The 15,000-nt window shown below is 34.0% G+C and overlaps 1 non-coding gene across 1 annotated transcript; it reads right to left on the reverse strand.

Annotated features, from left to right (window-relative positions):
• Positions 1–646: 646 nt before the first annotated feature.
• Positions 647–4,858, reverse strand: LOC126821467 (uncharacterized). Its single transcript, XR_008788244.1, has 3 exons — positions 4,255–4,858; positions 2,289–2,396; positions 647–2,134 (listed from the first exon to the last, which is right to left on the reverse strand). It is a non-coding gene; the product is annotated as an uncharacterized LOC126821467 (transcript).
• Positions 4,859–15,000: the final 10,142 nt, after the last annotated feature.

The raw sequence follows: 15,000 nt of genomic DNA on the forward strand, positions 1-15,000 counted from the left end.
AATAAGACCATAGATATTACCAAACATGTCTGCTGGACTATAATGTGACAATACTCTGATTATTAGTATCGCTATTTGCAGTGCTTATCGAATAGTTGAATTTTCAAGGAGACTACCAGACAGTCTACATGTCTCACTTCATTATTATGCACTCCAGTCTGACGTCTAACAGTAAATGTTGGCACGCGCCCTGTAGATCGACAGTTAGCATGCGACATGTTAAATAACGTACAATTGACTATTCATTTACATATACCTATATATATATATATATATATATATATATATATATATATATATATACATGTATATATAGATGTATGGTAAACCCATCTGATTGTAGTGACACGCCACTGATAAGTCGTGACAGCAGAAATCTAACGTAAAGTTTATTTATAATCATAAATGAATGAACAGGTTAAGACATGTCTCAACTGTTTCAAACATGCCTGCTGACTGTTACTAATAAAAGTAACACAGTCACAAAAAGGGAAATAACTCCATTATTTCTCTAAACAGCTGTCCTATCAATTGAAATTCACGAACACAGTTGCAAATAAACGCTGCAATAAGGCACGTAAATTTCTCGTTTTTATGCCATGGAACAACTATGAAAAATATACACAAATTGATAACAAAAAACCCATTAGAGTATAACTTTTCAGTTTTATTATCTGGTCAAACTTCACTATTCGTTTGGGACAAAAACTTAATATGAACATCTTACGAAAATTATCGATGAAGAAGTAAAACTCAACCGAGAATTACTTAATAAACGTGTTAATCAATAACGATCAAATTAAAATACATGATAACCCTTCTGGCCCTTAAACGATCACATGTAGATTATATTGATAAAGTAATATAAAAAAAAACTTGACGAGATCAAACCTTGCTTGCTAAACGCAATACTTTCAGAGGTAGGCTTATAACCTTTAACCTAAATACATAGCAATATCAAATAAAAATTCAATTACATAACAAACAACTAAATGGATAATACAAATGATTTGTACAAAAACAGTAATTTATATACAAATAAGATACATTTATATACATTAGGACTTAATCTATGATAACCCAAGAACATAGAAGACATTGCATGAACATTAAATCATCGTTAAACAAAATAGAAATTGGCTAGGATTGCGAAGTATATTAAGCTTTTGGGTTCGTATCTATAATATGATTTCTAGTTTATTTTTAGAAAATTGGATGCAGAAAGGTGATTGAAATACAGTTAAAATAGATGTAACGGTGCACACAGGAGCATTAAATGACAGTTCTATTTTTACATCTGATTGTAAGCTACTATACAAATTAAACAGAAACGTACATCTTTATATAAATTAAATACACACATACACATCGTGATGAGCCCAATTTTAATTCATTAGTTCAACACGATAGGTCAAGTTAACACATATATGTACCGTTTATTGTGTATAATTATCTTATCTATTATCATTTATAATATAAGAATAATGAATAGTATATTAATTTGTCTGAATAAAAATATATCAGGCTTTGAAATAATGACTTACTGATCTATATACACTTAATTATATACACGCAGCTTATATAATATTATATTTGTAATTATCTTTAATATTTATACGAATAAATTATACCCAGACATAGATTTCAACTAATGCCCGATTATATTCTCTGAAAATTGGCTCCGATATATATATATATACACAAAATATTTACATATTTGTAAATATTTACATATTCCCGGTATTTGGGTTGATGTGTGTTTGTTTTTGTTTTTTCTTGTGGGTTTTTTGTTTGTCTTTGATTTTTGTTATGCGTTATGCCTATGAACTATATAGTTTGTATGAATAAAAGTTGAGGATTAAAAATAAAGTGGTCGATAATTACTCATATGGTTGGAATTTTAAAAGAATATGTATTATATACCATGAATCAAATCATACATGTAGGTAATGTGACTTAATTGACACGTGCTTCAAAGGCGGGAAAATAGCATCTGTAGATCGGTATCTACTGGTCTAAAGGCACATATCTGAAAATGTTCTGTTAATCTTTTCACCAGTGACTCGCGTTCTGCCAATAATTCGCCATGTATCCTTGTTAGATAGTCGTGTTCTGCTTGCAGCTTATTGATATCCTGAAACAATTGAGAATTTATTTAGCTAAATATTATTTCTTAATAACAGATACATGTACATAACTTATTATATTCATATTTTAAATTAATTGTTTTATATAGTTTGAAATTAATGATATACTAGGGCTGTGGGGGATAAATAAAAAATACCTACCTTCATTAGGGTACTTCCTTTGTTTTTATTTTTCTGCCGGAATCTGAGAGCAGCTAAACGGTTCTGCTCTCTTCTTCTTTTCTTTTTCTCAATCTCATGTTCAGTTAACTATATATATATATATATATAAAAAAAAATGTTGATAAGTTCTCGAAATTAAATTAGAAACTTTTGAAATAATATAACGTTGTTGTAATATGAACATTGTTTTGAATACAAACAATTTTTAAATAATGCTTTATTATGAAACTTCGAAAAAAGTTTCTTTTTCTTTCTTTTTTCTTATTGGCAACAATGTAGACATTGATTTAATTTGCATATTCGTATGTCATACACAGTCATATTTCCGTGTACTGTTGCCATGTGAAACAACATAGAATTTTGTTAGTTCTTATTTATTGTCAATATTTAAACTTTCATAAATTTTAATATGCGATATAAAGATATGAAATACAATACTTTAAAGACAGAATTTAGTTAAATCTAAAGATTGTTGTCATTTAGGTAGAACGGTAAAATTGTTGAAATTTGATAATTGATGCTATATTGAAATAAATTGTATTTGAATATCATCGAAATTACAAACTGCTTTCACTAATGAACAGTGGATTATTATGTAACTTCCTTTTTATTCAAAACACTTTGTTGTGCAAATTTAAAACAATTTTCTGAATAATTTCGAAAATGTATAAGAATTGTGGCATTCTTCTTTTATTAACTTGAACGCAAATTTATTACATGAAACCTTTAGGAAAAAAAAACAAATGTAATTTTTGTTTGAAATGTGAACATTGATATTGCCAGATATCTTAACCAAAATTCAACCAATTGAATATTGAGTTTTTCAAAAACGACGGATTTTCTCCTAAAGATTTGGTGTGCAATAATTTCGCGGAGAAACGCACTTTCGAAATGAAGTAAATTCTCAATTGATGTTATTTTTAAAAAAATTAGATGGACATTATATATTTTTTTTTTTTTTAATATATATATATAACCTGTTTAGATATCTATTTCTTTTCAGGCCTTGACCACGATGATATCAAATTTATCTTCTAGAATAATTGTTATTGAATTACATACTTGTGATTTATTGCATCAGACACTATACGATTATAAAACAATATCTCACTCTCTATCTGATCAGTAAATCTGATGACAAGAAAATGGCTCATCACGCTTTTGTTTTATTTGATTAGAGTGATGCAATAGAAATGTTTTTGTTAATTTTTAGGGATTTATTTTTTATCTCTGATTTCTTAATTTCAAATTATTAATAATATTGTACTCAAAAATGGTATTCTCGCATCCCTGCAGGCCTGTACGTTTACCATTGTACAGATATTTTTCTCTGATTTCTATATCTCAAATTATTAAGAATGTTGTACAAACAAAAATGATATTTTCGCATCCGTGATGCAAGCCCGCATATATAGACTTTTAGAGATATTTTCAAAGGGTTAAAAGGGGCCAGAATTCTTCTGTGGAACTTATTCAGGTTGGAAAGTTATTATCATGAATTTTTTTATCATGGTAATGTTTATCACCCTTTCTTATATATTAATAAATGTATTCTTTTCTTAATTCCAACTTGGCAGAATAGTAGGACGTTAAACTCCATTTCATGTTCATTTTAATTCTAATTTGATACACATTACTAAATATTCTGGTTACTTTTGTTCAAGATAGAAGAAATGTATTGTTTAAGCGGCATTTAATAACTGAATAGAATAACACATGGCACGATTATATGGAATACTTAGAAGTTTATTTCTGGCAATGTTCCGACGAGGATTCTCTCGTCTTTATCAAGCAAAGATATAAGATTATGAATATAAACAAACGCATGTCACAAATACGGGTATTAATCATTCACCTGCCTATCTTTCACATTTTTTGCCAATTTTTAAACATGACACGATCTTTGAGACAACAAAATCAGAAGATATAAAAAAGGCACAGGTACCTCCATTTTCTTTTCAACAGTAGGTTCGATTTGTAATTCTTCTTTCCCTTCTGTGAATCTCCGGAACTTGATGGAATATTTTATTTCTTGTTTCAAGATGGGAATCATGTCGCCTGTTTCCATGCATTTTTGAGCAGCGTTGAGCATATCTTTTTCTTCCATATTGTTTTGACTCATCATGTTGTTAGTCATGGTGGTATCGAGGTTGTTGTCCATAAGTAAATCCGAGAATACACACGACATGATGTTCTACTATGAGATATATATTATTGTAGGTAGTAAAACCACAAATATGTATGACTGTGTCATATATCTATAGCTCTATATCGCCTCGTGCCTCGCGCGTATATAGTAAAATTTCCTAATATACGCGTGTAGCCTCTAACCAAAAGCGAGGATACCAATCAGCTTATTGGTTAATGTACTTCACGTCAGAAAATGGGTAAATAAAAATAGCCCTTGCAGTTGACGATAACGCTTTCAAAATACTTTGGGCCTGCGGGCTCAACATAATCCAGGTGATAGCCAATAAGCAGTATGTTAAACCATTGTATATTGGTTGAAACTACGCATATTCGTCACGAGAATTTGAGACGGGCAGATGTGTAGCTCCGCCCCGTTGAGGTAAGCGTCTTATAAATATTATTGATCACGTGATATATACCTACTCATTTGCATACAATAACATGGATTGTGCGGGCATGACTGATCATGATTAGAAAATCGTAGACGGTAAATGGAAAGTAGTTTTGTTGTCTGTTCTTATTGCGCATCGATAGTTCTATTTAGCAGCAGAAAGTAACAGCCAAATTACTTTCTTAAATGTGAAACAGCACGGAACAAATTAAACACACCGATACACACAAACTAAACTTCATTCCAAACAGATCTATTATATATACAGTGTCATAGAACTTGCTACTTAAAATGTACTCTAGAATTCTAGAAGCTTTGTATAAGACAGTGGTCACACTGCATAACTTGGCATATTGTCAATATGAAAGTAAAATGGAGCTTTAACTTCCTACTGTTCTGCACCGATTGGACTAATGGATAATATACGCCACAGTGTGGTATGCGGGAAATTTTGCCCGAACAGCGGCATTACGGACACTTTTTTCGAATTCCGAATGTCAAGGGTTCTTTTACGTGCACGACAATGTGTACACTGTCCTATCCGAACGACTATACGTTGTGACTTGCCAGGTCCTTCGTCCTACACTGACAATGCGGGAGCGATGGGCGGGGGCGCCGGAAAATCCCTATCTTTCTCGACCAACACCAGGATCTCCTGACCAACGTCTTACTCACTGAGGCACCGCGAATCCTTATTGTCAATATGTACCTATATATGAATATACAATATAATACACCAGGCTATTTCAATAAAACAAATAATCAAACGTTTGTCAACGCATAAATTATTAAGTTGCTAGAATGTAGACTATAAAATATTGAAGTATCTAATTTCCTATTGGCAAAATAACAAACCAACATGGACCATATGCATGTTAGTGTTTGTGGAGTTTTAGATGAACGCCCCATTTCTATTGTAAACGGTATACTTATTGGGGGTTTGATGGCCGAATGGTTAGCGCGTGCGCGCTGTACCACAAGGTCTATCATTGAGCCTACTGGCGTGGTTTCGATTCCCCGGTTGTATGTGACAAGGAGCTGGGTCGCCTGTCTAACCTCGTGGGTTTTCTCCGGGTCCTCCCGTTTCCTCCCACTGCTAAAGACCCCTACGCGCAAGCGAATTGTTGAAATAAAATTGAACCATGTTTTAGTCTCGAAATGACCTAGTTTGTGTCGAGTGGACGTTAAACCCTCTCTCTCCCTCTCTCTCGGTATACTTATTACCTTTTTCATCTTCAGTGGTTTTAATTGATCAATTAGTATTATGAACATGAACGTGGATATTATTAAAAACCGGTTCTACAAATTGTAATTAAAATATTTCTACAGATTATCAATGAATCGATGAAGACTGAGTATGTATGTATAAATTAGCTGTTATCACGTAATACCCGAATATACTTGTATAAAAAACAAAAACAAGTCGACAGAAATAATAAAAAAACAACATAATTTATTTGGAAAACAAAATGCACGTTTCGATAGGTGCTCTAACTGAAAGGGAAGAGAAATAATGTTGAAACGCCGTAAAGGATGAATTGAATATTCGTTTTACAATATAAATTTATCTCTCTCTTGCATTTTTTAACTTAACATTTGAATACTAACTTGGTTGTCTAAAACGATATTATAAAATGCTATTATAAAAGGAGTTTATAAAATGATATTATCAAGTTAAATTTTGAATATTCGGATCTCATTATTATTTCATATAAATACGCATGTATTTCAAACACAATCTATTCTTGTAGGCCATAAAATTAAGATTCTTTTCCGTTTAACGTTTCCTCTTGTGATTCATTTGAATTCAAACGGATCCAAAAATTAAAATATGACTTGTTTAAGTACAGTAATCCAATGTATTCAAAAATATATAGTTGAACTCACATCAACAACGTCAATATTTTACGACATATAGAGCAAAGAAATGTGAGAGAGTTTGAGCACAACAATTGAGTTGCAACTATGTGTGGTTATTTTACGAACACTCCCAATATCTTATCGGCTATAAAAATTAATTCCAAAACAAATTATGTTAGGATATCTGTTAATATCATGGCCATTGTTTTGGTTTATATAGAAATTTATATATTAATATCCATCCTCGTTGGTTTTCTCCGGGTCCTCTGGTTTCCTCCCAGTGCTAAAGACCCCTACGCGCAAGCGAATTATTGAAATAAAAAATTGAACCATGTGTTAGTCCCAAAATGACCTAGTTTGTGTCGAGTAGACGTTAAACTCCATTTCTCTCCCTCTCTCATATATTAATATACATGCAATGAATATTATGTAATTTTTATATCTGGCTTTTTCCTTGATAGGGTAAACAATACGAAAAACAATACGTTGCACATCTGAAATATGTTATTTAAACATACATTATGCAAGAACTAAATATGCCTATTGTGGGTCTTTCTTTGGACCTGAAATGTTATAAATACTATTAATTAGACATTTATTAACATGAAAAGACCTTACTCAACTCTCGATGCCATCTTATATGTCGGATTTCACTGGATTTGAATCCGATCTGCTGCTCAACGCCCATTGATGATTAAATCCAAAAATGGATAATCAAGACTATGTTTTTTATCGTACCGACTTTATTAATGATGATCGAGGCTAGGCCTAAAATTCAATCGCTAATATCTCGGTTCAAAGTGGAGCAATTTGACTGAAATTTTCAGTATATTCTATTTTTTAACTATTATAGTGCGAACTTCCAGCTCTTTATCTAATCTCCCATAATGTCCTTTAATGGCAATCCGAAATGCTAAAGGGAGTGGAAAAAAAGCCATTTCGAGAGAGAGACATAAAAATTATTTAATGTGATTCACGAGATACCAAAAATTAATCTTAATACTCCATTTTAGTATTCGCACATTAATACAATATGTATATCCTGATCCATGGTGAAGATTATGAGCAGTGTAATTCAATAGTATAGAACAATGGATATCAGAATACAAATATTTGATTAAAATTAAAACTTCAGAAAAATTGGATTATAATAGGCACAGATGGATATACATGCTTCGTTGTTTGTTAAATACGTCTTAATTTGTGATTGTTAAATATGTCTGTCTTCTGTAAGTTTATCGTTGAAATTTTGTGTTTAAAAAACCCAAACACAAATCGGAACTAATAAAAACACAGACAAATGATGTTAATAATCAAGTTTAAATATCTCTCTCTCTCTCTCTCTCTCTCTCTCTCTCTCTCTCCACCAATTCTCACATTTTACACACACACGTTTACATATAGACAGTGACATATTCAGGATAATTCGTGTAAAACTAGTGTATTCGTTCATGTTAGATTTATTCTAAGCGGTTTCATTTGGCCCTTTCCCCCCAATCTAAATGGCTTGAAAGCAATGCGGCCTATATACATGTATACTATAGTTCGAAAACAAAGATTGATCCAAACAGATTTTGTTTATTTTTATGCCTTAATTTCTATATCCTATCAATATTAATTGTTATATAAATGACGACGTTTATTTTTGTTGCATGTTTGTTTTTGGGTTTTGGGGGATTTTTTAAGAAGAAGGAAAAGTCACACTGTAATTTCAGATTTTTCGTCAGTTATATGATCCCATGACCCATCCCAAAAAGGGAAATAAAAAAAAAAAAAGAGGGAAAAAAAACAGATAAATAAGTGTTAAGCTAAATATATGTGATGGATTTTATTGTATTTATAGTTATATTTGATTGTATATAATTGTGTTAATTTCACTGTTTCTAAATTTCACCTTTACCCTTCACTTCATAACCCGAACAATCACACCTATACCTTCATACAGTCACCCACGTTCATACACTGTCACACCTTCATATAAGGTAACATATACGGCCACGGGGAGTTTATCAAATTATCCAGCAAAGTACTAGCGGGTTATTTGTTTTTTTTAATTGGGTGTGGGGGCGTCTTGTTTTCTATTTCTCTTTTTGTGTGGCTTTCAAATTTTATCGCTTATTTCTGATTTTTCATTTAATGAATTTCTGAAAATTATATACTTCAATCTAATAAATTTATTTGGTGGAGGACGAGAAGCCCGGGAGGAGAATATGGCTATTGTAATATTATAATATTGGATGAAATTTTTTAAAAAGGGGACAAGCAGAGTTTAATATTTGGGGTTGGGCCTTGTTGTGTTTTTTTGAAATTTATACCACTCTTTAATTTCCCTACTGCCTTGGCTTTCTAGACCCACTGAAAAGGCTATATTTGACACATGCATAAACCATAAACTGATTTTATTATCTTCATAAACCATAATATAAATTGATTTGTGGTATATGTATAATACAACATTTGCAACAAAAACAGACAAAGAAATAAATCATTAATATTTTCACTCTACCTTCTACTGGCTTGGTAAATCCGATTTATTTTTATGTATTTGCATGAAATCTGCAATAAGACTGAATGTCAACACATTTAATATATTATAATGTCCTACCCGGTATATACTGATACAGATGTCGTTATCGATAACAAACATGGTGACCCAAGGCCAACCTTTCTCATGATGCAAGCTCATCATATTTCAGACGACAAAACGCGTGAGGGGAAGAGGACGTGTTGCAGTCAAATATGTCCGTTTCCTGCAAGAACTGGTATATACTATATACAGGCTATATAATTTCGCTGTAGAGATTAGACTGATTGCGTCACGGTATAGCCCTTAGATCTCTTATAAATAATTTACAAATTCACCTCCACTCCTTTGACAATTTTAAAATTAATTTGCTATAGTTTTGTGTGATACAGTCACGACCGTGAACCAATAGCTCCTTTACTTTGCATATTATATCAGTCACAGCGTTTGTATACAACTAAAACGACGTTCATTTTTATTGCATGTTTGTTTTGTTTTGGTTTTTTGTGGAGGGTTTTAAGAAGAAGTCACTGTTAACCCATTTTCTAGATTACTTGAATAATATCCAAAATAATTTACTTTTGTAAGCATTATTTTGAAATAAAAACAACAAACAAATAATTAATCAACATACTCCCATATCCCTTTTATACCAGCGTTATTTATATTTATGTATTCAGCTTTCCGCATGATCCTGTCTTCATCAGCTATTGGCCGAGAAAGTCCATCGTCCTTTTCCGGCGTGGTTTCCTCTTGTCAGTGGTGCAAGACAGGGGGACTGGCAAGGACAGCTGTCTAGTCGTTCGGATGAGACAAAAACCCGAGGTTCTTTGTAAACATTGGCGTGCACACAAAAGATCCCCTGGCAGTTGGAATTCAATGTAAGAGTAGGCAGTAGCGCCGCTGTCCGGGCAAAATTTCCCCCATAGCACACTGCATAGCGTATGCCCGTCTTCATTATCTCAGTAGGAGCAGAACAGTAAGACGTTAAACCCCATTTCATTTCACGTCTTCATAGCCCGGCTGGTGCAGAAAATTAGGCCGTTAAACCCCATTTCATTCATTACGCCATGAAATGAAATGGGGTTTAACGTCCTACTGTTCTGCTCCTAAACTGGGCTAATGAAGACGGGCATACGCCATACAGTGTGCTATGAAGGAAATTTTGTCCGGGCAGCGGCATTACGGCCTACTCTTATATCGAATTCCAACTGCCAAGGGATCTTTTACGTGTACGCCAATGTGTACACGGGACCTCGGTTTTTCGTTCCATCCAAACGACTAGACGGCTGTCCTTGTCATTACGTCATTCATTCATTATGTAACGAGACCTACCAGAGTAATAGCAAAATTGTGCAATTTTGTTTATTGTATTAATAGAACACAATTTTTATGGGAAACAATCACTGGTTTATTCTAAAAGCACGACGTTTCGACAAGTATCCTCTTATCGTTATCAAGCACAATGACATTTCATAAACTTCAGATGAATATATAAGAGTGGACATGGTGAAACCATATAATAAGATAAAATAACAATAACAATAAAGTTCCTTTAGTTTTAACCCTTGTGGCACAATGTCACCGTCTCTGCATCTCATGAGATTACTCACTCTTATATATTTATCTTCAAGTTTACTGATCTGACGAACACACTTAACTGCCACATCCCCATATTGACGTTGTACATAATCTTTAAGTGGCATTTAGCGATTGGAAACACATTAATAGAACACAATTTTTATGGGAAACAATCACTGGTTTAATCTCATGAGATGCAGAGACGGTGACATTGTGCCACAAGGGTTAAAACTAAAGGGATCTTTATTGTTATTGTTATTTTATCTTATTATATGGTTTCACCATGTCCACTCTTATATATTCATCTGAAGTTTATGAAATGTCATTGTGCTTGATAACGATAAGAGGATACTTGTCGAAACGTCGTGCTTTTAGAATAAACCAGTGATTGTTTCCCATAAAAATTGTGTTCTATTAATGTGTTTCCAATCGCTAAATGCCACTTAAAGATTATGTACAACGTCAATATGGGGATGTGGCAGTTAAGTGTGTTCGTCAGATCAGTAAACTTGAAGATAAATATATAAGAGTGAGTAATCTCATGAGATGCAGAGACGGTGACATTGTGCCACAAGGGTTAAAACTAAAGGGATCTTTATTGTTATTGTTATTTTATCTTATTATATGGTTTCACCATGTCCACTCTTATATATTCATCTGAAGTTTATGAAATGTCATTGTGCTTGATAACGATAAGAGGATACTTGTCGAAACGTCGTGCTTTTAGAATAAACCAGTGATTGTTTCCCATAAAAATTGTGTTCTATTAATGTGTTTCCAATCGCTAAATGCCACTTAAAGATTATGTACAACGTCAATATGGGGATGTGGCAGTTAAGTGTGTTCGTCAGATCAGTAAACTTGAAGATAAATATATAAGAGTGAGTAATCTCATGAGATGCAGAGACGGTGACATTGTGCCACAAGGGTTAAAACTAAAGGGATCTTTATTGTTATTGTTATTTTATCTTATTATATGGTTTCACCATGTCCACTCTTATATATTCATCTGAAGTTTATGAAATGTCATTGTGCTTGATAACGATAAGAGGATACTTGTCGAAACGTCGTGCTTTTAGAATAAACCAGTGATTGTTTCCCATAAAAATTGTGTTCTATTAATGTGTTTCCAATCGCTAAATGCCACTTAAAGATTTTGTTTATTGTAGAAGGGGACTAAAGTGATGGTAATACATCATTACCACAAAAATCATGCGATAATATCCAGGTCTACTTTGTCGTATGTTCGCCCTAATACTGTCGCCATGTATTGTTGTCGGGTGATGAATAAGGCGAGATATAACCTTGCCACTATCAGCCACCATACTATTGGATAAAATCCGCGTTAGAAAATCTGAAGTACAAAGTCGTAGAAAGTAGAAAGTCAAAAGTTAGCAGTAGAAATCAGAAAGTAGAAAGTCAAAAGTTAACAGTAGAAATCAGAAAGTAGAAAGTCAAAAGTTAACAGTAGAAATCAGAAAGTCAAAAGTTAACAGTAGACATCAAAAAGTCGAAAGTCAAAAGTAGAAAGTAGAAATTCTGTCCATGAAAGTAGAATTCTGACCATATATAGTTGCAAAACTCGATGTTTTTGCAGATTGACTCCGACAGACGTTAGGATACAGCGCGTACGTTCTAATCATTTGGCCATCCAACCCCCAGAAAGAGAGGAAGGGGGGGGGGGGGGAGGTAACGGCCATTCGACACAAACTGTCATTTCGGGACTAACATATTGTTCAATTATATTTCAAATATTTTTGCTCGCTTAGGGGTCTTTAGCAGTGGGAGGAAACTGGAGAACCCAGAGAAAACCCATAAGGTTGGACAGGCGACTCTACTCCTTGTCACGTTCCAGAGGGGATTCGAAACCACGCCACTGATTTAATGCACACATGTTCAACCACCAGACCATCCAACCCCCACTTGGGTTTCAGAAGCCAAGATGACATAGGGGCATATGTTCTTGAGATGATTAAATATCTAATAATCACGAGGTTGGACAGGCAACCCTACTCCTTGTCTTGTATAACCGGGGATTCGAAACCACGCCAGTTGACAGAATGACAGACCTTATGATACAATGCGCACGCGCTAACCATTCGACCCCCACCCCCAGATCGTATTTAGAACCGATACCTCGCGATAACTATCATCGACCAGCAGAGCAATAACCCGATTCCATGGATAGCAATCACCGAACATCCAACTGATTCCAATGAGGGCATTATACTTCACCATTCACCCGAAGGATTTGCTGCTATTTTCCATTACTCGGGCTTAAAATTGTGACTGGCTGTGCCCCCCCCCCCCCCACACACACACACACACTCCAAACAAAACAAAAATAATCGATAATTAAACTGCAGTCTAGAACGTGGGTGAATATTATTCCATGATGGCTGAAATTGTATTCAGTTTTATTTTGAGAGGATCAGATGGAAGTTAATTAGAACCACGTACGTCATCGGGGAAAATAGTTCTTTGATAAAGAAAAAGTACATGCGTAATAGAGAGCTATTAATAAGCAGGCGAAGTGGCATCCGGTGAAAAACATATTCCTGAAGCAATCCCTCTCTATCCATTGTTGTACTGACAGCGAAACTTCGGTTTTTGACGGAGTCTGTCTACTTCTATCGTCCAATCAAATCTCTCCTTCATGAGTAGGCCTTCATCGGGAGCAAACATCGATACTCGCATCGGTAAATTTGGCAGTCGCTGACTCGCTATTGTAACGAATATTCTTTGACTCAAATCTCCGAAATAAATTTTGTAAACGTGTCTGTTTGTACCAACATTAATAACTGCCTACCCTTGATAATATTTATCCACTTTTGTGAATAAAATCCATGAATCATTTTTATTTTATCAAGAAAGGACGTAAAAAAACTGTCGTATTTCTATCCAATTTGTTGGAACACAATACGTGCAGCCTAACATGACAATATGCCTCTTTCGTCTGGGGTCTTCACTAAAACTTCGCACATTTCATTAAATGTATCAAAAGAAGTTGAAAACATTGTTCATCTGCTATGTGGTCCAACAGATGATAAAAAGATTGCACGAATAGCGTTGTGGCTATTGTGGATAGCCTTGTTTGTCACACACAATTAATTTTTCTGCAATGCATAATAATACAGCCGTTTCGCTTGTTATGACGTAATGCAGTCGCGATTGCCATTATATACTTTTATGTTACCATATTTACAGCTCTGGTTAATTCAGATTGACATTACGGTGTAACGTATTGGTTGTTGACCCGACTGTTGACCAGTCATAATTTGGGACAGAAATTTGCGATTAGTCCGGAAGTGTTGGAGTGGCACTAGGTCTAATCAAACGAAACGATGCAAGGAGTATGCTTGAAAAAAATCCATGGGGCAAACGATATCATAAAGAGTATTCATTATTCTCATAACCTGTTTTCAAATATTTTTTTTTAAAATTATGCTTAGTACGTACACTTACATTTTATGCATATGTCATTATAAAGAATCCAGGCCAATGCAATGACGTGCAGAGGTTGGAGGGGGGAGGGGCGTCCAATATAATGTAAGGGTAAATTAAAATTTAGTTTTTGGAATTTGAAATTATCGCTGTTAACTTTGTTGTACAGGCCTTTTTACTTTAAATAACACTTTATTAAATTTAAAATGTCCCCCATTCTCATATTCCTTAGGCTCCAGACCAAATTTGCTTTAAAAGATGCTGATTTCAGCTTTGATACAGGTGTGTGGTTATGAGTGATGACCTGTTAACCTTGAACCCAACATTTCAAGGATGTGCCAATACGGGGTCATTGTTAAAGAACTGTGAGAAAAACTTCACAAAGACTTAATCCAGTGTAAAATGGGATGGCTGTCTGTTTGAATCATGATAAGCGATCTTTTTGGAAAGTTGGAAGCAGGCTACAACATATCCCCAGATATTGTGCGATAATAAAAAATGTTAGTTAGACGTTTATTCATAGGACAAGCCCATAACTAACTCTATAGACCACCGATGGCTTAGATATTGGGTGAATTAGACATTCCTGTCATATTGGAGTAAAATGCTAATAGAGCCGACAAGTCGACACTTTCCCACAATGCATGATAACAATCTCGGAGACTGCTGATCAAAAATTGATATTTCTATATTAAAGTCTG

The sequence above is a fragment of the Patella vulgata genome, chromosome 5, assembly GCF_932274485.2.
Source record: "Patella vulgata chromosome 5, xgPatVulg1.2, whole genome shotgun sequence".
Classification (NCBI taxonomy): domain Eukaryota; kingdom Metazoa; phylum Mollusca; class Gastropoda; family Patellidae; genus Patella; species Patella vulgata.